Source organism: Lepisosteus oculatus, chromosome 5, assembly GCF_040954835.1.
Source record: "Lepisosteus oculatus isolate fLepOcu1 chromosome 5, fLepOcu1.hap2, whole genome shotgun sequence".
NCBI lineage: Eukaryota > Metazoa > Chordata > Actinopteri > Semionotiformes > Lepisosteidae > Lepisosteus > Lepisosteus oculatus.
The window spans coordinates 52,146,992-52,172,969 of NC_090700.1; the positions used below are offsets into that span (position 1 = coordinate 52,146,992).

Below are 25,978 nucleotides of genomic sequence, written 5' to 3' on the forward strand. Positions count from 1 at the left end.
TGTCGTGCTGTTTTCTTGTTTATATTTGGAGTCAGCTCAAGAAGATCGCTACCCTGGATGACTTGTCTAATTAGGCTGAATTTGTTCTTTGTCTCTCTCTCTCTCATGAATCTGCCTGCCGCTGCCCTTGACAGACCCATGAGGAGGTGTCTACTGACCACTCCTGTGCAGGTTGGAGTATGATGGGTTTTGCTTTTTTAATGACAACCTGCTGGCATCCACAGTTGTTCACATCTCCTTATCACTTTTCCAGCCCAGCTATCTATTCTGAATCCGTTGGACGGAGAACTGATAAGGGCATGTGAATGACATTTGCAGCCTAAAGAAGAGATTCAGACTTGATCGGTGATTGCACTAGATTCCTTTTAACATGTCATGACCTAAGACAGGATTTGCTGGACACATGACTTCAGATGTTTTGAGATCTATTTCGCTGTTAGAAACCGTACAGCCTCTGTGATCCTTATGAGTTAAGGTTTAATGAAGAAATTTGTGTTGCCAAGGTATTGTTGATTACTCTCTGCATTTTATTTGAATATGTGTTTCTCCTGAATTTGGCTGTTTAGGAGTGATCTTCTTTAAATTGTTGCTTTAAATCCAATGTCATGCTAGGACTTCTGCAGTATGTTTCCCCTATGGTCCTTATTCCTCTTGCTGTCACTTTTCAGTTTATATGCCTTATGCGCTGTGACTCGAGTGTGTAAAGATATCAAGACAGGGGATGGCTATTATTTTACTATAAAACAGTTTAATAACATTTAGTAGCACTGTCATTGCAAAATCAATTTTTTCCTTATTATTACAAAAGAGGTAAAATACTCGTAATTAATCTAGAACAAGACAAATTACAAAAGAAATTGAAAATGAAAACATAAAAAATAAAATCAATGATTACATCCTGTTGTCCATTGCTAAAAAGAATAACCAAGAGTTGATTTTGACAGATGCATTCTGAAATGTCTTTGTTTACTTTAGAATTAATCTGTGATGAATGCAAACTTAAAATAATTATCTCACCTTAACTTATGAATATATACCTTTGGTGCTTTCCTCGAAAAGTGTGTGTCCCAAAATGTCAAGAGAAAGAATACTACTAATAAAAGACAAATCAGTTTTAGTACCTTCATGTTTATAAGTGAATAAATGCTCTCAGAATGTTTTAATCTTTTTATACAAAGCAAAAAAAGGTTGGAAAGACATCAGCATTCAAAATTACAGTTTTCAATTAATTAAAAAACATGAAAAAATGATGTAAGTTTTGTGGAATCATCTTTTTTTGTTGTTGCAGAATCTGTGCAAGTTCATAGAATTAACTTCATAGACTTAGGAATAAAGAGTTTCTTTCGGGCATCTTTCCTGAGACTCTGTATATCTTATTTGACAGCACTGCTTTTCAGCACTCAACACTTGCTGAAGAAAACTGCATGTGTACAGGGATCAATTTCAATTAAGATAAGAATTCTTGGTAGTTTAACATAAATCAGGTAAGACTCTTAAATGCAATGGGACAAAGTTTTTGCAATGTACCCTTGGTATTCTGGACACATTGTGAATGAAAACACTACAGATACAGTAGGCACTGTATAATCAATACATCTCTTTGGGAGATTAATCACGTTACATAATTCTTTGGATAAAAACAGACAATGTTGTGTTAATCACCATGCAAGATATAGCATGCCTGGTTTCCAGATCTGGGACATTTCATGATGAAATTGCGAGGAGGAATATATTTAAGATATGACTGAGTTTTCTGGTTAGTGGCACAACACTGTGCCAGGCTCAGTCAGGGGGATTTTAAAACGATTCTATTGCAAAGAAAAGTTTCCATGTAGTAGATGGCACGGAATTGTGAAATAGAGCATTTCTCAACGTGATCCCAGTTTTCTTTCACAAATCTCATAACTACAATTATTTAATACTGCCTCCATGTTTCCTTTATACCTGAAAAATCAGCATACTGTATATTAGCCAGACAGGAGACGGTGCAGCAGGTGAATATTGGGGCAGAGAGACGATTCTGCCTCGTCAAATTCTTCAAGGTCACAAATCTTCATGTCAAGTAATATTAATACATGGCCGGACCCTGAAGACCAACCCACCTGCGATTCTGCACTATCCACAGAATGTAAGACAGATCAAAATCACCGATTCATGTTTTAGGAAATGCCCCACAAAAATGTTTTAACATGTGTTCCCTTTAACTAGTTTATTTAGTATTTACCATATGGTAATAATGTTTTTCAATTGTTGCCACTTTCCATAACCCTTTACTATTTCTTATGTAGTTTATGCTGGGGGTCATGTACTTTGGTCTTTAATTGCCCGCTTTATGAACAGCAGGTACTGATGGCAGCAAAAACGGCCTTTAAACAAGCACATAAAATGTTGGAAGACCAGAGAAAGGGCAGGTGTGTGCAGAGGTGGGCATGCAGCTGCTGTAAGACAGGTACCAGTGGCATCTATCACTGTAACCAATCATTCTGAAAGCAGTGATATCGATAGAATCTACCTTTGGAAAAAACAGTAGGATTCATTCTCCAGCTGTTGTGAGTAACTTTTACAACTGCATTTACTTATTTTATTATTACTACAACTAAAAAAATGAATTGGATGAAACCGTTTTCTAAGTAAACCATCACCAAAGTAGTAAATAAAAATGTGATTTGTCTTACCCAACATTTTATGTAGACCGTTTTTGCTGCCATCAGTACCCAAGACTTTTAATATTGGATCTACGTGTTTCACACATGACTAACTCCTTCTCAAATCAAGGCTGGCCATTGGCTGGGCAGACCGCTGTTATTATTGCCGAGAAAGGCATTCTGCTCTGTACAGCTCCAGCGCTCCAGGGTAGAGGAACTTTTCAGTCTGCAGGTAGAGACTTGATCACAGCATCGTCAGACCCCATCTCTTCCACTGCTTCAGCTGACAACTTCCAGAGACACAGAAATGGACGCTGTCTTTGAATAGCAACACTGGGGTTGCAGTTAGGAATGGGGACAAAGGAAGTGGGGTGTGTTTCCGTTTCTCAGCTTGATACAGCAATTGTGATCCCTGCAGAAAGTAGTCCAATCCGAAATCTCAGTTTGAATACTCCTGTGATTGGGATTGTAGAGGGTGTAAAACTCTAAAAATGACCCAGTTACGGCACAAACTGAGCTCCGACTGTGTCTTTAAAAAAAATTGTATGAGGTCCAGAGCATCAGTCACATCTTCTCTCTCTGATGAGGACCATACTTCGGCAGCATGGGAGTTCTGCAATGTAGAAAAAACGCATTACAGTGTGTTCTCTTTTTCTGGCTTTACCCAAACAATGTCTGTCACCTTCTGTCACTATAGCGAAACGATTTCTGATATAATATGGAGGCAGGGGATGTTTTAGCAGATAGGAAGCTGCAGCTTATTGCAGATGAAGGCCACTTCTTTTTACACACAAAAAATAACAGAATACAGCTGCACACATGAAATAAGCAGTTGGGTGAGCACGCTTGGCATAAAATAATAACCCTTGCGCCGTGCTCTAGTTTGCAAAGCTCACTCTAGGCGCATACTATTTTCGTCCACCAGAGGGCGGCATCGCACCTTGCAGGCGACTGTCGAGCTGTAGTTCCTTTCCACGGTACATAGCACCTAGTCAGCAATACCGAGCCTAGGAGAACGAAAATCTGCTCGTACTGTATATCAAACTCACCAATTCTGAAGAACATTGTGACAAACAGGAAACCTGCATCTGCACTGGAATTAACAGCATTCACACTTCACTCAACGAGGGTGCATTGGAACTGTGTGTCTATGACCTAATATACATTTTTCTGTTTTTAAATGAAATAGTTTACGATGCTGACGAGGCATAACTGAAGCTGAAACAAGATATCAAAACCTAGCGGTTGTGATTTTAGTGTAACGGTGCAGAAGGTCACCAAGCGGACCAAGTGTTTTGTGTTTTGTCTCCTAGCCACCCTCCACCCCTGAACACAATTCTTCTGTAGGAAGAACTTAATAAGCTCTGGACATTTTCTGCAACATTTGTGCCACCCGACCCGCCTTATGAAGAGTCTAGTTTTATGCCATTGCAGGATTACACAGATAAAATAATCTGTTTGCAAAATCGCTGCCACTTGTGTTAATTTCTTCTTATAAGATGCAAAAGCTGCAGAGGCAACAGACTGATTGCAATTATTTTTAAGGAGAGTGTTTACATGTGCCTGTAACCTGTATATTTTGACCAGCAAACATTCACATACCGTTTCATCTCTTTTGTCAGCAGTTTACTCATTAATTGGCATATTTATTTTTTGTTATATTACTCGTTAATAATTCCTTTAGTTCTAGATTACAGAGCATGCTACAGGTTCACGCTTTATGATCCTTGTAGGGTCGAATGGAGGCCATCAGAGCAGTTCAGGGGCGACCGATTATTTAGGCTAGCATTGCTCCAGCTCTCCAGAAACCACACACTCATCAACGGAAATGAAGTGCGCTCAGATTCAGATCTGAATGCAGGGTGGTGGTGAGAGCATAGAACTAACTGCCAGCATGATGTTGCACCGGCAGGTCTTGTACGAACTCTTTACAAGACCATAACAAGGTTGCGAAGGAGGAGAGGCAATTGGGCTCATCTTGCTCATCCTGCTGCTATTGGCTATCAATTTCTCAAAATCCATCAGTTTCGCTAAGGATCACTGAGCAAGCACACAGCCTTCCGCACTGCAACTTTTCTTCTGTTTCGTCGAGCTGCTTCTCCTCAGGGGCCAGTCTCAGGCAAAAGAGCAGAATATTGTTTTTATACGCACAAATCTGCTTTAAGTAATCTGTGGAGGGTGATCTCAGTTTTTTATAACTATTTTTATTTTATAACTATAGCAGGCAAATTATGTCGGAAATTCAAACGCCTCCTGGTATGTGGTCATTGTTTCAGCTGGTAAAAAATCTAGATGCAGCTGGTTCATCCGTCCAAGATGCTTTTCCTGGTAAGGGTCACAGTGATCCCACGAAAACATTGTGCAACAACTCCTTCATTTCCTGTCTGGCCAGTTTCTGTGCCGGTTTTTCTCTCCTCGTCTTTTTTTGGAACACTTTCTACAGACACAAAGACGTGAGAGGCTGTGAAATAAGCAGGCCTAAATTGGAAGCTATCAAATCCTGCAACTTTTCCTTGCACCCAGTTACCATAGAAACTATATTACCAAGCAACTGTCTTGTAATTGTTAAGTTTTAGTTTTGGCCTGCCTCACATTGTAAACCAGTTCCTCCATCTGTGTTACTCGCACAAGAGTGTGTGTGTGTTATAGTATGTAGCAGAAATAGTAGTGTTTGCAGATTCTGCAGTCATGAGAAACAAGAGAGAGGGCTCAATTTCACTTCTGTGTGCTCGTCCCAGACCAGTCCAGTTTTGGCTGAAAAATCAGTTATATGACTGATTAACTGATAAATATGGTAGTAATGCTTTCACTTCTTATTGAATCTAATTTTCCCTTAATATCAAAGATGATGGCAATGATGTAGATTGTTATTATGCCTTATATTGGGTGTACATTTGAATTTTTTCCATCTGCTATAAGGTTTTTCTCTCTTTAATAAATCAATCTAAATGGCACACTAAGCAACTGATGCTAATGTAACACCATTGTTATCTAAGGAGCACAGATAAAATCAGAACCTTTTTCTAATAATCCTTGCATGTCCCTATGGAAAAGACTAATATACACTATAAAGAGGTCTAGTGTGAGAAAATAATAGTCTCATCCCATTTGCAGTGCATACTCCTTTATTTTTTAACAACAAACACTAACAAATGGTTTATCAAATTGCTGCCTTTGATGCACGATATTTTATGTTCTTTCTAAACAAGCAGCTGATGGAGAGACACACTCCCAGGGGCTGATGGGATCGTTCCCGTGGTGTGTGTGTGTGTGTGGGGGGGGGGGGTGCAGAGGGGGTGTCCTGCTGGGCTGGGCTGTCCAACACATACTTAATTAAAGACACAAGTGCAGAAAGCGGTCACCATGACAACAAAATGCTAAACAAAATCTTAAAGCAAAGCAGGTTACTGATTCTAACTGTATTTTAAGAAATAAAGAGTTCGTTCTCTTTTAAAATGAACCTTCAATTCTTCTTACTAATGAGCTTGATTATAAAGTACTTTAACTTCTAACCAAGGATAAAATAAATGCAAAGGTCTCGACTTCTGCAATGAACGATCAAAGATTTCTGCAGTCTAGGACGCTGCATTAGTTTAAGAGCCTTGATGACTCCATACTAAATGCCGTATTCGTGTAAAAGAAACGTGTGCATTAGTGTCTGTTAAAAGTCAAGCTTCACCACCCTGTCCACGCACTGTCACTAGTTCACAAGCACCAGCTCCTCACTTTGCGCTGCCATGATGGCAAAGTATCGCCCTTGTTGCAGGACATTAACATTCTCAATGACACTCAAGTCCCTCACGCACTAGGGTAAACACACTGCCTGGGGCTGTCAGCCTTGCTGAATATTGATCAAGCAAATTTATTTTTAATAACTAAGTCATTACTTATTAACAATTTTCTAATCCAGGGACCGATAGCTATAGCACCAGGGATTTGGGGCCCTGGATTTACAGATTGATATTTACCATTCATGAATATTTGACGCCTTCCCAGAGTTGCACCAGTGCAGGTTTAAATGCACTTCAAACTGAGTAGGTGAGGACACCTGGTATCTACACACACTCGCTAATGACAGACCTCCCACGGGAGCCAGCACTGCCCCCAGCCATCTGTTCCTGTGTGACGCCTGATCACAAGGAGATCACTGCAGGCTGCAACTCCTTCTACGCATTACTAAGACTGCAGCCCACTTAACCCTTTTCCTCACTCGTTTCTTTATTCACTCAGGCTCAGCTCTCCCCAAAAAATGCCCTGCTGTATATTCAGAGTAGTTTAGCACTGCCTCAGTGGCTTTCCTCTTAACCCACTGTCCTTCCTTTCACTGAAGATCTCTAGGTTTTTTGCTGTGCTTTCAAACTGATCTACAACTAATACATCGGTTAATAAGGATTCGGATGCTTGTAAATCCTTATAAAGGCTGTGCACGACCACCCCAATGAATGTTCAATGTGGGAAACAGCTGCATTCTTGGATTTAAAATGCAGAGTGACATCTGACAAAATGATTCTGTAGGTTATCACAGGAAAAGAAGGTAACAGAAGTCTGCAATTGACCACCCTTCTTTACAGAGGCTCAGAACTTTTAAAAAGAGTCAATCAGTCCTGGACAAGATATAAGTACTATACTCACGCTACCCCTGAGAAGTCTTACAGACCTTACACTTAACTGTTAAAGCCCTCAAATCACCATACAGAAGAGCAACCACATAAGATGGCATTTGGAGGCACTGCACTATTACTATTAATTTGTCTGGTTGACACTTTTATCCACAGCAACTTATATTTGCTCCCATTTATACAGTGGGGTATTCTAGTGAAGCAATCTGAGTGAAGTACCTTGCTCAAGGGTATAACAGCAGAGTCTTACCTGGAATATGAACCCCAAACCTTCCAGTTACATCTTCAGAATCCTACTGTGGAGCGAAAAACTAGAGATCTTCACCTGTGTTTGCACCATGACAATCATGCTCCAGTGAGACCTGACCTCACATCCCTTGGTTAATACAACCTGTACGCTAACCCCTAAGCTATGAAACCTCCAGTTGTTGCTGTGCTTGTCTTAACTTCAGAAAGTTGCACTGGTCCTGTTATAGGATGCCTGGGCACTATGGTATTGCTTTATTTTGTCTGCATGAGGTACAGGACAGGAGACGCTCTAGCTTGGGTGAAAGCAACCAGCAAGGCTGGAAGAAATGGCAGTGAATGGTATCTTGCTACAATCATTTCAGAGAACGTGGGTCAGTTCACACACGTGTCTTACCCTGAAATAAATAACCTTAGCCACACACACCAGAGGAAGGCATAAAACCCCAAGTTCAGTCCATTATGAACTGGGGCAGAATCTTTTTTCTCTAAATGATATGAACCAGAAAAAAATTACGTGTTATCAAAATTCATCTGTGTGCAGTGAGCCACTATCTGCCCAATATAGCATGTTTATAAGAAAAAGTTATAAAGATATGAAAGTTGGGAAATACAGTTCCTAGCAAATCTTTTCAGATCTATTCTTCTATTATCCCATTTTGTGAAATTACAAAATGATGCATCTGCATTTCCTTAAACTTGGTATTACATTCTAAAGCTGAATGCTCAGACAGAAGGCTTCTGAGGGCAAGACAAGTAACAGTAAATATAAGCAAAAACTAAAGTGAAAAAAATTGAAATCTGTTGATTGCATATGTTGTAGACCCCTGAACTCAATATTTGGAGAAAGCTTCTTTTGCAGCAATTACAATCACAAGAATTTTGGCAAGTCTCTACGAACATTGCCCACCGACTTTGTGCAACTTTTGCCCATTCTTACCTACTGTATAGGTATTATTTGCTTTCCCAAAGTGGCACGGCCACAGGCTTTAAAGCAATAAAATCTGAACACTGTGAAAAGGGCCTGCATACTTCGCAAGGCACTGTAAATAGCATTTTCTTCTTTTTTTTTTCTCTTTACCCAGCCCTCATGTTACAGTTAACATTGCTCTCCGGTGCTAAACATAACCTAGAGAGAGAGTAACGGCAGTGATTGAAAGTTAGAGCTGCATGCCCAACTTGCTCAGTGGAAACATGGCTGACAAGAGTCTATGTCTGTACTGAAATGCACTCCTTCCCCATCACACTGTGCTGAATCAGTGCAGGCACAGAAGAGTGTGCTCCTTTGACACTTGGAGCAGGAAAAGCAAAAGTGGCAATTACTGGCTGTCTTCTTGAACCTGCCCTCCTCTCAAGTGTGAGATAATTAACCCCTGCTTGTGCAGGAAACACAAGCAGCAACAGCACACACCACTCATCAGACACAACATGCACGGGCCCAGATGTAACAGACCAACTCTGTGACAGACCGACAAGAGAAAATGAATCTGGTAGGACAGGTACCCAGCAGAGTTTGATGCTGGACAGAACACCAGGCAAGAAGCTTGGATATAATAAATCCCAGTCAACAGCTCTATTCTTTCATGTATGAAGGGAAAACTAGAATTTTCTCTCCTTCACTTGGTTAGTGTAATTTAGGAGTACAGGGATGGTTACTTTCTCAGTAATTAATAATCCGATGATTAACGTCCTTGTTCATGACCTTTCTATTTCTGCTTTCTGTTGCAGTCTTGCACTAAATATTTTCTGTGCCTCTTAAGCACCATTAAGAAGGAAGTTAAACGCATACACAGCCACAAATACACAACACTGCGACTTATATTTAGCTTACGTTTAATTCTGACAACACCCCAGATTGGATACAGCAGGTTGTGAAGAATAAATGCTTATGTATTAAAAAATATTAAGTGTTACACTCCTGGTTCAACTTTGTATGGACAAACTCCCCAGCTGAAATATATTCTTCAGATCCTTGAACTTTGCCTAGTTTCCACTTAGCATAGCAGACAGGCTGTGAATTTGAGTCCCTGCTGCAGACACTGCTGTTGTACCTTGAGAGAGGTTCTTCACTCCAGTTGCTTCAGTTCACCCAGCTGTATTAGTAGGAACCAACATCATTGGGGTCACCCCTGTGGCAGACCAGTGTTTCTGTCAGGGGGTGGTCACATGTTCTCAGTCCACTTATTACTACAGCAACCAGAGGATGGGCTGTGGCCTAATGATCCACTGTGCTCAGGTACAGAAGTTACCTTTGTCTAATGCTCTTTTAAGTACCTTACACTGAGTGTGGCAGGTGCAAAAGTATAGGCTTAAAAATATCAATTTAAAACACACTACTCGATAAACCTTTATGTCTTATTTCTAGATATAAACTACAGTCTTTGACATTAATGGTCACGAGCAGCAAAGCACAAGAACGCTGGAACCTACCAAGGCTTTTGAAGCAATAGTTTACAAGAGAAGATACCCAGACATTCCTCTTTGAAAAACTCCTGCATCATTTGTTCTTGTTGTGCAGGCAACTCCCACATGTTGAACTATAAAAGAAATGCCCTTGTAAATTAAATCTAAATGTTCCCTTACTTTGAATACTTTAAGATTTCATTGACTTTGTTATTCTTATTAGTGTGCCAAAGTCTGTTTTTAATGCTTCTTCCCCAAAAGTCATTTACTATTAGGTTCCAACATTTACCACTCTAATCAAATACTCTGTCTTCAGAGACTGGGGACAGCACTTTTAAAGATGCCCAGCTCTGTAAAAGCAAGATTGTTTACTGAATCATTACATAAGGATTTATTTTTAGAGCACTATTATATAGACACATATTTTGTCTAAACACATTAAGAAGATATGAGGTAATTTCAATTTTATAAAAGTCTGAAGAATATTTAAATTAATTCTTGGATTAAATTAGTGTTCACACATGGGTCACCTATAGCTCACACCATCTCAGAATGATGGAAAAGCAATTAAACATCCCATTTATTTAAAAAAAATCTAAATGTAATTTCTGCTAGAAGAGAGGCTTACTTGTGTGTTACAGCTGTGGCTGATCTTGTTAATTGATGATAAAAGAGTTCAAACAATTAATAAATTAAGTCACCGCCATTTTGTGCTTTACCAAACTATCAGCCAATACATACGAAACACCACTTCACCAGAGTTTATTCCATGTTTGGTGGGCACAGTATGTAATCGATATGTCTTAGGAAAGAAGAGAAAACCATCAGCTCTCCACACACAAACACATATTGACTAAATGTCAAACTGCATCCTCACAGAGTCATTTTTCCAATAAGGCTTCTCCAGATTTCTGTTGTGTTGAGGAAGACAAGATCAGAGCAACACCAAAATACACAGGATCAATGTTTGCTTTATGTTAAATGTGCTGATGTCTGTACAAACAGCAACATAATATTTTTTTTACTGCACATGTCTTTGTCTATAATTAATCATTTATGGTTAATTGGGTCTGATGCTGCATCAGGTTAAGAGTACTGTCTATTCTGCTAAATGCCATACTTTAATCAGTATAATGTTGTTGATAAGCATGTAATCTATGCAACAATACATATTTACACTTTATGCTGGATTCAATTTTCTGTACAAAATATAGCTCATGCTTTTTAATGAAATTCATCTGGATTCATCCTCTTTGATTTGTGCAGCATTTACAATAAAATTAACCGTCCCCACTAGCTGGACGATTGTTTTCAAAATGTGCGGAGCATTGCAAAGATTCTACTGCTCTGAAAATCACACAGCACTCACTCTCACCACACTGGGATACCCACTATACTGTGTTCACATCTGGGCAATGCATGCAGGGAACACAAGAAGTCACGGTCTCCTGGCAACACTGCTGGCATTCACCACAGATGGAGGGAAAATAGCAAGGCATCGACACTTCAAACAGCCACACCAACATAAACGTGCGTTTACATAAAAAGTAACTGTACATTCTGCTCACAAGCAGCCCATCCAGAGTCCCAGAGATAGCGATGTTGACAGCGACAAGCCAGAGAGGACACTGATCCATACAAGGGTCAACCTTGTGAACATTGTGAGCTTCCTTTGGACAAGAAAACCTAACTTGCACAAGACAGGAGTCTTTTTAAGCTTCCAATGTAAGATTTATACTTAAGGACATTAACTTAAGTAGGTGTATTTTTTGTTAGGAAGGTCAATACAATCTTAAGACAATTCTAATAAATCATTTTATGCTTAGTCTGTGCGACATATTGTATTTGGAATCCATACTTACTTCACCACTGCTTTTACACTGCATCCTTATCATCTTCCTCCGTGTCACTGTTATCTCAAGGGTCTCATTCAAAACCCTTTACATGTTTCTCCCTGAACACCTCCTGGATAGAAGCAACTCTGGATCTATAGTGGATCTATTCACATCATTTTTGTGGTGGGGTCTCATAAAGTCCCAAAAGACCACACCTGAAAATGAAAGTCAATTGTCAATGCTCATATGGCTGCTGAGACCCCACCTATTGTGGGGTCTGAAGTAAAGTATCATAACCCAATCTTTTATTTTCATTAGAGAAACATGGTAATATCTTTAGTAGCATTCAACACTAAATCACAAATAAAAGTGTAATATGAGCACAAGGATATTCATGTTTTAACCATCACCCAGACTACTTTGTGAAACTGATTGTCAGAAATGGGTTTTTAAGAAAGTGTTAAAGCAGATAAAAGTTTATCTGAGATCCCAGAACTGTGTCTGAGAGCTTCCTTTGTACAACTGCCTATTGATGTGTGGAAATATACCCATATTACCAAGTGTTACAGGAAGATATCTGTGATGATGTTCCTTCAGATGTCTCCCGGACTTGAGGGCAGAGCTTTTTCATTGGGCTCAAGAGAAGAAAGGGAAAAATCCATTAATTGTGTGGTCGATTTTCAAATCACAGATCAAAATCGCACAACATTTCTGAAAAGAGGCTGAATTGTATGTCTCTTCTGTTCCAGTTTTTCTTACTGAAATTAACAGGCTATAAATACAGACTGGATTTCCTACAGTTTTGCATGATCTGATTTCTTTGTCCCTTTAAAAACATTAGACCACCGTCCACTAACACATCCACCTCCTGCCTGACTGACAGGCCTTGATTAGTTTCTACTCCCGATAAACTTATTATTGCCTCCTCCTGCAGTGGCATCTCAGGGGGATCACATCTTGTACCTTCCTTATTCAATCTGTTTAAAAATGACATCTTCCTTGCATGTGTGGGGCTCAGACTACCTCAGTTCGGAAAATAATCTTCAAGGGCATTCAAGGGCAGGTTTAAAAGCTCAAAGTACCTTTGCCAATCAGGTTTAAACCATTTTTAAACCAAAAAAAGTGAACTATCATCATTTCTCCTGTCAAACATAAATCAGCACTGTTTCCAATAATGAGAGGCTTCCAGGTTTTATTTGTATTTTCTTTGCAGCATTCGTTAAATATTGCCACACAACAAAAACTGCTTTACACTTTAATAATATACTGTACATTGCTGCATTTTACAGATGAACAACAGGGACTTGTCTTTTCATGATTCATATGAACATTTCAAAATTTAATTCAGTGGCAACTGCACAATTATAGTGAGAAGAAGAGTAAGAGTTATCACATTTGTCATTCTCACACAGCAGAACATGTACAATGTACTGTAAGCAATTTGAGCACTAAAATGCCAATACCTCGGCCCTAAGTATGGGACTGTTGATTTATATTTGTGGAAATACACATTTGATACTTGAGCTATCTACCACACTAAAATATAATTTCTTATTTTGTTTAGTACTATTTGGGAAAGGGAACAGGTGCCTATCTGTTTAGGAAGTACTTTTATTCTCAATGAGAACTTTAATTGGAAAATAAACAGGTTCCCTCTGTTTCCTTTTTATTACTTTTGTCTCAATTAAAGGGTAAATCATATTCTTTTTTGGCCTGCAAAGGTCAGGACTAGTTTTTACAGGTTGGTAAATAGCTGTACATTGTAGCAGTAGATGATGTGTGCTGTGTTTTTGTCACCTGCTCTTAATGTTTCTAAGATTGCCACCTGGTTATCACTTTTTTTACCATGCTGTGCCAGAGAAGTGTGACGCTCTGTATTCCCTGACAAGACACAAATGTGTAATTGTTACTTTTTGTATTTTACTTGCATACTGTATGTCCGTACGTGCAGTATGTGTAGTGTAATGGTAGTGTAATATGGGCAGAGAGAGATGTGCATACAGTACATGTATTGTTGCATTTCTAGGACTATTGTTTGTTTTTAATGTGGATTTATGTTATGTTGTGAGTTATTGTAATGTTGTATGGTGATGCCAATGACAAGTTAGCACCCCGTTGGATGGATAATAAAGTTATATCTTATTATCTACTCCCTAGACTCCCAAATTGTAACATGTAACATGCTCAGTACCCTGAACCCTGTTATACAAGGTGGTATCAGGACCTGACTTGTTATTGATTTGAGAGATATTTCTCACTTTATAATTGTAACCTTCCACTCAATTATTATGCTGCTTTTTTATCCTGCAACAGTATCATTTTTTTAATGTGTACCTCCTCCACATTCTTGAAAATAAACGCAGGGCTCTCTGTGTTCAGGCTTTCTCTAGTCTTCTGCAAATTCAAGCCACTGTTACACGCTACAAGTGCAAGACAGATGAAAATGCATCAAGGCTTTTGGAATCCAAACTGATCCAAAGACGTCAGTTGAAACCATTATCCATTCGAAAATCCAGTCAAAGAGTAATATTCATTCTGTGAAAAAGTGGCACCTGACTGACAGGCTGATTTTTTATAAAAATTAACAGAAACTTTCCAAACACAGAGATCTTGATTAGTAGTGCACAGCCACTGTGCATCTCTGCGGGATTGTCTCACTGATAGCATCCCTATCTATAAACACCACAGGAGTGCCTCTGCCAAACCAGCCACAGTAACCTCAAACAAATTACAGTGCTCTATACACAGCTTTTTCTAATACTTTCCCATGAAATTCATAATTCTGCTTAATTGCCTTGTCAAAGTTTTCAAAAGAAAATGGAAAATTTCTCAAAATGAAATTCACATAAACTTGACTCCTTTGCATTAGAAATAGTTTGACAGAGCCAGAAAAACACTTTCTTTAAGAAAACGGAAAACATCAATAAATAAATTACAATCCAACTAGCACAACTAGCATAAAAGAAACTTTTCACAGAATTATCAAAAACATCTGAGGATGTACTGTGCACAACAACTTATGATTTAGTCATGTTAACCTATAAAATGTATATAAAAAAGGCAGAGAACCATGGTTCAGGAACCAGAGAACCAGCACGGGTTGCTAAGATCACAATTCTGACTGAAGGAAGACTTTTGATTAGGTATTCTCACAAAGGTTTGTCAGCAAACCCACACAATTGCGAAGGTGTTTTTCCAGACTCACATTGTCTTGCATTGCCTTTTCTGGCTGTGCCGAACGTGTGATCAAATGTCAGTCCAATCACAAAGAGTAGAAAAGCAATACATACTTAACTAAGTAGAAAAATGTGGAATATTTAAAAATAATAAGTATTATTATTAAAGTACGTCACGAAAAATATAGGAGAACTGGAACAGTATATACTGTATATGACCCTTTACATACAGTACATGTATAGCCTTCAAATACCAATCAACAATCCATGTTTGTAATTTTAAAATCTGCAAATCATTTTGTTGATTTTCCACACATCCATTTTCTAACTGCTTCATCTAGTACAAGATTGCCTATCATGGCAAGTTTGTTGATTTTCATTCCTTGAAAATATTTTCCTTTAAATCCACACAAATGTTTGAGTGGGAATCATATTATTTGGTACAGATGCATATCCCCATACAGTATTTCAGAGGTTTTACAGACATTTGCCCCTATCCTACATATCATATTCACATGGATAAAATCTATAGAAAACACAACGTTTCGGCCATGGAGCCTTCTTCCTCTCTGACCTCTGAAACAGCTAGAAATGGGGTCCTCAACAGTCCACAGGTGTTGTTGACAATGTGCTCGGCTGACACTTTTTTTCCTGGCAAAAATGGAATCTGAGGTGATTTTTTTCCTGGAGAAATCTGAACTTGAAAAAGCACTTTAATACCCAGCATCAGTAAAAACAGCAGGGAGGTCAGGAACCCAACGAGGATTCAATTATTAATTCAAGTAACCTCTCTTCCAACTGGAGCTGCAGCAAAGGACACCACTGAGACACAGTTCATACCTGATCTTATATACATACTGTACTGTACTGCTTATTACAACCACAGCCTAAATCTCACATATATAATGCATCTGTGGTGTAATGCGTATGTAATGGTATGAACTGCAGCATACCATTATAACTAATTGTTGATCAGGTTTGACACCTAGAAAAATAGCCAGGGCATGTTAATAGGGGCACTGAATGAGCTAGATTCAATCATGGCACGCTGCACAGATGAGAATAACTGTGGATGTAGTTATATTTTTTTTCCGCAGGATGTACGGCCTTTTTCTTTGTAATACACATAAATGGGGAGCACCATTTGTTTCTTTACTGATTACTCCAACTACAAATGAGTGTACCAAAGTTAAATTCTGTGATACACCAAGGTATTTCCAAACCCTATAGGGTCAAAGTCACAAATTGCTTTGCTTTAAGTGGTGATAATCATTACTATAATTCACCTTCTGTAGCACTTTCCCAAAACAACCTCTTTCATATTTTGGGAGGACCCTCTCCATCCACCACAGAAGTGCTACACGTACCTGGGTGACTGACAGGATTAGTTTAACACCAGCATTCTCACTGCACAGCAGATCAGAGAAGAACTGAGAACCTGTTTCTCCAATTGAATTAAGGGGCAATGTTCAGAAGGCAAGATAACAAGATAATACAAATCCATTGGAGTGGAAATTAGCCAGGGCATCAGGATTAACACACCTGTTCTTACAAAAGGTTCTTTTGATGTTTCATGATCAATTCATTAGGGCCTCCTTTTATTGTCATTTTATTTTATGGAGCATCCTACTGTCACAGCAGTCGGGTCAGACTCCCGTGAAATGCATTGTTAAAGACCTTATGTGAGATGGTATAATCCGGAAGTGACTGGAGGAGGACATCAGGGAAGACACAGCAGGATCAGGTTGGGTAGAAACACAGGGGGTGGTGACAATGGTGAACAAAGGGAACAGGGAACTAGGAATAGGAATAGTTAAAACTTTGACGGGACAAGGCGCTCCGAGCCCCAGACTCAGTAGGTCAGGACGTCTGGGGAAAAGGCCCTGCCCTCGGACTGCTCCTGAGCCCGGTGGATAGGCAGGCCTTCAGACGTCCGTCTTCCAAAGCTGAGCCCAGAACTACGGAGACACCGGGCTTGAACAGGGAAAAGGGAATAAGACACAGCTGGGACAAATAAACCTGGGAACACAACGAAAAAAGGTAGGAGCGCCCTCTAGAGGAGGGATGACAACCACGACACCTACAGCACAGATACCCTTGGTCAGAGATCAGAAATTCCGATCCAGAGGAAAGCTTGCCACCTAAGGGTTCACCAAAACCACTACAGAAGCAGCCTACTTTTCCTCAGAGATCGCCAGTCCCCAGCAGTGACCAGGTCTAGCTATGCTTTACTTGTAAGATACTGGATGAAAAGATCAAAAGTGATATCTTAGAAGGTGGTCACCCACTTGTCTCAGGAGCATGGCTTCCCATAGATAAAAGAGCACTGCTGCTCTGGAGAAATCAGGTCTGTAGATACTGTTCACAACCTTACTGCCACTCTATCACACCTGCAAGAGAGAGGATCTTATTTGTTTTACCCAGAACTAAAACCTTGGCAAACGCAACAATGAAAATCCTCCATGAAAGGAAAAACTCAAAGCATGAAAACTGTAAGCATGAGTAAAAGGAAAAAGGAAAGTAAAAGGAAAAACTGTAAGCACGGGTACTTACAATTAAAACCTTTCAAATGTGGAAAAACCTTTCACATGGAGTAATTATGCTTTCATCTGAGAAGCATGAATATTTATCAAGCCCCCCATCTCCATGGTAAGCAATGGAGATGCAGTGGAAGTTAGAGGGTGTCACCTGGGCATTAGATAGTCGTGGTACGCCTTACAGAAACAACTGCTGTCACTTGCAGGCTTGGCTTAAGAGAAGAAGGAAAAACAGATGAGAAACAGAAAATGCCTTCCAAAGGGACTCGAGCAGGATAATGATCTGCAACCAGTAACTCACTACACTCTTGCCGCCAAAAACTGCAAACACAACAAGCAGTAACAACCACTAGCGTTATCCTGATGTTGTACAATGCTTTTCTTTTCTCTTCTCCTGTCTCTGCGTCTGCAGTTGTACTTTGACAGGAGCACAAGTGATTGGGTCATTCCTGCTCTGGAAGCAGACATGAAGAGCCATAGATAAACGGAGGGAGAGACAGACGGGAAGATCGATACATACGAGGCTGAAATGAAACTACCACAGTTTGGCCCATTACTTTTTTGAAACAACCAACAGGATGCGGGAGAAATCTTCAGAGAAAGAAGTAAAATGATGAACTGTTAGAAGTTCTTCCGTTGTGCACTGAGGTGAGACTACAAGAATACGTAGATTTCGGTTGATTTCCTATCAGCCAGTATTTAATATTAACCAGCCTTGATGCTTCACTAGAAGCTCATATTCTTTTCCAAAATTCGAAACATTCTCTTTTGTGCCTTAATAAGCAGAAATTAGACTTGCTCATTTTAAATAAAATATCTATTCAATCCATGTTAACATACTATGTCACAAACTTTATATCACTGTGCATTTGGCATATACAAACACACTGTGAAAATGTATTGCTTGAAAGAAATCCTTATTTTATTGTCTCCCATGAATTAGCATTAATATAATCAATTTTCAAGAGGATCATTTCCATGCTATTTATTCCTCCCAGTTCTATGTCAAAGCCAATCCTGTAATCCACAAAAAAAGACGGCAATATGAATCTGAAAGGCTTGGGATAAAAAAATCATTTCAAAGCCCATATTTAGCTGAAGAAGCACAAGGGATGACAGTGTTGATGAGTCAGTTCTTTGTCTGGCTGACACGATTGTGCCACACTAACTCTTCCTATACTATATTTATTCAGCCTCTTTTATTTCTTCAGAAGCATTTCATTAGCAATGAGAACTGCACACAAAACTGTATAATGTATTAAAAGGTGGTGTTCAGCAGGAAACCACAAAACAGCGCAGACCCACCAGGAACAGTCCTGGAAAATGAAGCACTGTTTGGTTTGAAAAGAAGTGAAGAGAGGTTATCAGATAGAGGAACTTGTCATCTTTCAGCCTAAAAACACAGTGCTGTGTTTGGAACAATGTTCAGAACACAGCTGTTTTGCTAAGTCAAATGAAAGGGGGAATTTCTGTGGAATCATGAGCAGTACTAAATTTAAAGATCATTTACACACCCTACCTTGTGAAAAGATGCACACATTTCTTAGTGCTAATAAAAATAAATTTTCAGCCATTTCTAATGGAAAATGTATAAAAAATATTATTAGTATTAGCAAAATCCAAACTTGTGAATTAGAGAAGCTTTAAGTTATGTTTTCAGCTTTCAACGTTCTTACAGAAATACAAACTCTTACTTCCTTTTCCTAAGGAAAATGCAGAAGTCCTAATTAATAGGCTAAAAGATGAACGTACACCACTTACAGTATCCATCCATCCATCTTTCAACTGCTTCATCCAATTCAGGGTCATGAGGGACCTGGAGCCTATCCCAGCAAGCAGCCGATGCAAGGCAGGATACACCCTGGATGGGATGCCAGTTCAGTGCCGGGCATACAGTACTCACAATATATTAATTAATGTTATTTAAGTGTTAATGCAAAGCAACATGACTGAACTAAAAAGAACAGCCCTTCGTATCACCAACATTCCTTCATTCCTATTCCTTTTCCTCTCGTGATCTGTGTACAGAAGCAGTGAAGTGGTTATCTCTGGAACCTGAGAGCTCTAGCACAATCATATCCTTGTTTTAGCTTCTAGTGCAGAGTACCGAGGAAGAATGGAGCCCGGGCAACAAAACATATCTTTGATAAGTCCAATTTAATTGAAGAGTCATTATTGGGAATAAATAAAGAGGGCTCCCAGGTAGATTCCAGCTGAGTGTCCTTAAAGTCTGATAGCAACTTGCTTCCAGAAAGAAAACACTTTATACATATCAGTGTGTATGTGTACAATACAGTGTACAAATACACTTATAGTATAAGCTGGTGCTGAGTTCACCGTCTTGTAAGATTTTCAACATATGCAATTATAAATGGGAGATATCAAATATTTGAGAAAACAATATCTGCGAGGCACTTTTTCCAAGAATGTGTAGTGGAGATATTGTCTCATGGTGCTTAGCATGCACAGAAAGCAGATTATAATCTTATATTTAAGAAATAAAAGAATCCTGGTAAATCAGAATTTAGAGTTTAGCTTCTAGAACCCAACTAGCCCATGTGCATCTAAAAAGCCCGCGACTGATCAAATGGAAAAGAAATAAAAGATGGTAGATTGGATGGCAGACAGTTACAAAACCATTTATATCCGATACCCATATATTTCTCAACAGGTTGCCAGGTAGTAATTGAGTTGGATATATGATCAAATCATGTAGTACATTTCATTATAGAGAAATATGATTTCATAAAAGTTCTTCTCACTGATGAGGTTCAACAAGCACCCTTTCAATTGCTTGCCACTATACATTTGAGGCAGCATCCCATCATGTGCTCATGAGGTGTGGCAGAGCAAGTGGCTCTGTGATTGCATTCGCAGCTGGTGTGAGCTGGGGGGAGCGCGTGGTGATGCTTGTTGCTCCTTCACTGAGAGCACAGATGACAACTACTTCCTTTTCACTGCTTCACACACACATATCTCCTTCAGAGCTTCAGATGCACTCCACCAAGTATTAAAACAGCTCCAGAAAGGATGAGGAGGAAATACTAGATAGATTGCGAACTTTATTCCTATGCCTGCACCACATCAGCTCTTAGACTTCATTCAATGCTTCTCCACCCATCCCTTCCCCTCAAACTACATCTCTCCAACTTCTACTTTTACTGTTTATCACTCTGTCCCCTCTACTACATCCTCTACCTCTGCATTTCATTCCTCTCCTCCCTACCACCCACCCTCTTTTCCTCAGAATGGACCACCTGCTCAATTTTGCCACTTCCTAGAGAAGGACTCCCCAAATCTTCTCCTCAAGGGCAACAATCTGAAAGGCCTACATAGCAGTACAATTCTCAACAGCTCAAGCAGGGGGATAAATCAACTCTGAGACTTGACTGCCAGTTTTATTCCTTGCCTATAAACCCTACAGAACCTGCTGGATGGAGACGCTTGAGGACAGGATTTGAGAAGCCCTGTTGTACTGTAAGTCCTCCTATTTTTTGCTACCTTGTGCCTCTCGCTGTTTCCCCTCCTCCCTCCCCCTGTACCCATGTCTGCATTCCCCTGCTCTCACACAGACTGAAACCCTTTGGGATTCAGGTCACCGCGAGGATCTCCAGCTCTTATCTCCAAACACAGATCCTCAGCTTAGCAGTTCCTTACCGCAGGGAGTGAGTCATGCTGCCATTTAGCTGTTTCCTAAATTAATCAGAATGTGAGCTTGCTGGCTAAACATGAGTAAAAAAGCTTGCGCACAACAGTACTATTAAACTGCTGCAACATAAAAGCTTTCTTTTTTCACTTTCTTTGCAGAACCAAGTCAATTTATTTGCAGCTTCAGTACTAAAACAATCACAATAATAGGATATAAAAATTGTTTGTCATGCATTACTCTGTGCTTTGGCATTTTGTATCCTCAATGGCTGCTCTGTCCCCTCAGAAGAAATACAGGAAGTTTAAACAGCAATACAGAACAATTTCATGAGCACAAATAATATTGCTACCCTACATGCTCCTTGCAGGTCACTTGATGAACAGCCACTAGATCATGCTGGTGCTGACCTGTACTGAAGCTTTGTTTTTTAAAAACAATTTGTGCCAAGTAATTTCTCTTGCTACACAGGACACCTCAAAATTGTTCTTATCTATATCAGTCTGCAACGATAATGCCTTGACATTGTATGGCGCTCTTCTTCCCAGGCAATAAAAAGATGGCAAATGGCAGCAACTGTGCACCAGGAGCTCCACCACACAGGAGATCAGGAGTGTTGAGAAATTACTCCGATAAGGGCTTGGTGCTCCAGGCAAAATAGCTACACATGCCAATTCAGGTTTTACTGTGGGGGGCTGCTAAGCATCATGGTTATACATTCAAAAACTCACAACACAGGTAACCAGCAAGCACTGGGCCAACATTCCCCAAACATTAGTAGCTTTGGTGGGCCAAGATAATTTTGCTCATTGGCATAATATTGGCTCAACACATAGTATTGTTACGAGTTCGGTAATAGGGACCGAACTAGTGAGTGAACCCACTTGCAGGAGCGAACAAAGCCAAGTCGTAAACCGAAAGTAAACCGTAATCGTAGGAACGAGCCGAGAGTCCAGGGGGAGCAAGGTATTCGAAAGGGAACGTGTACCGAAGCCGAAGTGTGATCCGAAGTCGTAGTCCGTAGAGCAATCCGAGAATCCAGAGGTAGCCAGTTATTCAAGACAGAGCGAAAGTACCAATCCAAGTCGAGATCCGAAAAGCCGAAGTCCAAAGGGAAAAACCGTAAGCCGAAATCCAAGACAAACACAGAGTAGAAGAAGCGCAACCAGGGAGCTCGATAGGGAAAACCAATACTGAGCAACGAGGTAGGGAAGGACAGGTGTTTAAGTAGGATGAGACGGGGGTGTGGTGGTGAATGGGAAAACTGATAGGTGAACTGATGGATAGGGGCTACACCTACTTCTGCCTCCTCCGTTGCCGAGAGGCAGTGATCGTAACAAGTATCATACCAATATCAAGTCAACGCTGAGTTTTGGAGGGCCAAAAGCAGTATTGTACAGGGGGAAGTAACCACTGCTGGCTGCACTGCTGTTTTAATTAGTCACCAGTTACTTAACAATCTGTTAGCTTTAAATATTTAACAATCATGAGAGTGCATGAATTCAGATTTATGAACGGAGTTTTATGAACACGGAGATTTATGAATATTTATCGTTCACAGACTAATCGGGGCTTCAACGGTGATCCTTTCCTTCATCCACAGGCACTGTCAGTACACATGTTTTTGCATGGGCATCTTTTCTTGTCTCCAGAGGTGGCACTGAGAAAACTGATCAGCAGTCCGGCATGATGGAGGTGTTTGGTACACACTGTGATTGCAAAACCATCAAATACTTTCAGGGTTGCAGTGAGGAAGAGTTTATGCTTGATTTTTGTTTTTTTATGCATCATTGGCAATGACAGAAAAAAGGCCAGAAGAAAAACAGAGCCTGACCTTTGCTTGGCACTGGCCTGTCATTTTCTCTTGTGTACTTTCCTTTAACTAGTACAAGCATGAGCAATGCCTTGTATTGTTATGAATTTGTTATGAATGTTTTGGTTCCCCATTTTCTTTAACAAAGTAAAGCTGGCAACACAAAGCGTCAGTTTCAGTCTCTGGTTTTAAACCTGCCCTGGTTTTCTGAACATACCAAATCCTAAAAAATATTTCCAATATCAAGGTATGTAAGGACAAAAGACTCGATATTTCAGTCAGAGCTACATGCAATGCAATGCCTGCTTTGCTTGGTTGCAAACAAACCCACTTTCATTTTGCATAGAATACCAGTGCTGGATAATGAGTCTGAAGAGTGCTGGTGATTCTCCTCCTCTACCCTCTACACCCTGGTGGTTCCCAACACCAGACTGCTGGCCTCTACTAAACCAAACAAATCGACTTTGCCCATTGTAACAACTCACAAGTGAGAAAGAGCTGTATCCTCATTTGATTCTAGCTCCGGGGATTATCTGGAGACTACAACAATTATTATAAGTGCAAAAGCAGAGCTCTATGGTGCTACAAAATTAGGTAATTCTCATGCTCTTACTGTGTCTACATTTCATTGCAAAAGGCTGAAACATCATCTTATTTAAAGAGGAACGTTTACACAATGTCCACCATATCTGCACAACAGATGATATCACATACCATGGCTAACATAGCAAAACACCATATGATCTGATTAGAAAAACAGACAGTAGAAAATGGACCATTTTATACTACTGAAAGAGACACCACAAACCACTTCAGGTTGGTGGGGGAGTTTCTTTTTAATGTAATTTAAGATCTGCTCAGATTAATAATCATGTACAGGCACCCCAGCAGAAAACCAAAAGGTGGTCTTCAAGCTCTCATTTCTTTCAACTTCACTCTCCTGTTCTTAGGCTTTCTTGTTTGATGAGAAAGTGTTGAACACTGCAGTGGGAACTGTGAGAAGTGATGGCTCTTTTATTACCTTGCTCCAGGGATGTCTAGTAGACTGCAGTGCAATAATTATAGCCTTTTTATTCTCTGGTGCTTCCTGCCACCCCCTAGTCCCCATCATCACCACACCTGTCTTGCAATGTCTGCGCTGTGCATAAGTTTACCCTTCCCAATCTTCTCCTCAAGTGTTCAGATCACAATCATACAGAATTTTGCAAACTCAGAACCACCCATGCTGAAGTATTACATATAATTAGAAACACTTCGCATAGAAATCCTGAGATATAACACGTTGCATAAGAAGAAGCTTGCATTTAAAGGTGGGGGACACATTGGAGTTATTACACAACAGTTTACTCAGGATTAAGTCATTTGGTTTACTTGTATCCTTTTTACTTTTCACTCAGGTGAGTTCAGTATTCAAATGCACACTGAATTTTAACACCTGCTTTCTAGATAGTACAAAGGAATATTATATCACTTTTAATTTCATATACTGTAATAGGTTTGCCATGTGGAAATGCAGTCCAAGTATAGCTGGCCTCTCTGGTGGTTAAGACAAAAGACTTATTCTTGAGCAGCAGTTTTCATCCAGGAGTCCTATTACCCTTGGAGGCTCTAACAATACGCATCATAATACAAGATAGGTCACAAGTGCAAGAGGACCGTGTGGTTACTGGCATCACAATCAGGATAATTTTATGTGGCAAGTGCTTTACATGTACAAGTTATTTGATCAATAGTAACAATTTGATCAAAAAACAATCAATAATACGTGCACTTCACACAAAGAACATGCATCAGTCCACAATTATATACACATGCATCCTGACTTCATGTGTTCTGGTTAAGCAGGGTGATGGCCATGGTGATGGCTCAGATGCTGGGCAGTTTTGGTTTTGATCAAAACAGTTCGGAACAGATCATGTAATGGATGAGAAGAGTCTTCGCTGATCTTTTCTGCTTGTATCTTTAGTCTTGGTTTATGCCAGTATTCAATAGGTGGCATATGGCAGCCAATGACTCTATGCACAGTGGACAATGCATTGTCATTTGCCTCTAGAATGGGCGGACATATCGCCAAACCAAACAGTTATACAATCTGTGAGAATGCTCTCGATAATGGCTGTCTAAAACTGAATGATAAAGGGAAGTGAAACATTAAGATTTTTCAGGTAACCCAGGAAAACCAATCTGAAAATACAATAATGGATCCAAAGATTTCACCTGTCTGTTTCTTGAAGGATCCCCGGGGTATCTGTCTCATTTATGAAGCTGGATTATTTGCTTCAGATCCTATAGTTCTTTGTAAAAAGAATTTGTGCCAGTGGTCACCAGAAACAAATATCGTTTTTTTCAAGCCGAGACTAGTTTTGTATATTAAAACAAAAATCTGCAGTGATTAGTTCTCTTTCATTTAAGAATTGTCATAGCCTTTGACCTGATTAATATTTAATCTTCTATGCAGTGTTTCATTTACAGTAATCATCCATTCTGATTTTGAGTTGAAACTAGGTGTCCTTGCTTTAAATATTTCAACCAGAAAACAAACTGACATCCTCTGTCCAGAAGAAAAGTTTTGAATTTTGGCCACGTCTCACACACATGTCTTTGTGATAAGTGAAATGACCTGCCTGTGGTGACATAAGATCTCATTTTACTACAACAGAATGTATTTTTCCAGCTGTGTTCCATAACCTCTCACAAAAGTAGCCATTGCAGGACCACAGAACCACAGGAAGGTTGTCTTCCTTGTACTGTGCTGTCAGAGAAACATGTTCCTCCTGACACCTGCGATTGACAAACAGTTTCTGGTTCATTCATTATGCGCCAGAACTATTCTTCTAAAGGAAGAGCTGAGCCTGTGTGCTCTCTGAGTCTATGGAAGTGTTATCCATGGTAAATAAGAACTTCAAGGTTTCTCCTGTGTCCAATGCTATAACAGAAAGATATTTACAGAAGCGTTTAAGTTTTAACAGAAAGATATTTACAAAATTCTGATCAGCTTTCAGTATGCCATTCCAATTAGCTTCACACTTTCTCAAGTTTAATAAAGTCCCTCAGATTG

At 39.7% G+C, this 25,978-nt stretch overlaps 1 long non-coding RNA gene across 1 annotated transcript in view; it reads right to left on the reverse strand.

The window, feature by feature from the left end:
• Positions 1-909: 909 nt before the first annotated feature.
• LOC107076929 (uncharacterized) overlaps positions 910-25,978 on the reverse strand; it is a 42,628-nt gene continuing 17,559 nt past the window's right edge. Inside the window, exon 4 of the long non-coding RNA XR_001478056.2 lies at positions 910-3,258. This is a non-coding gene — a long non-coding RNA (uncharacterized lncRNA). The remainder of the gene's footprint in view (positions 3,259-25,978) is intronic.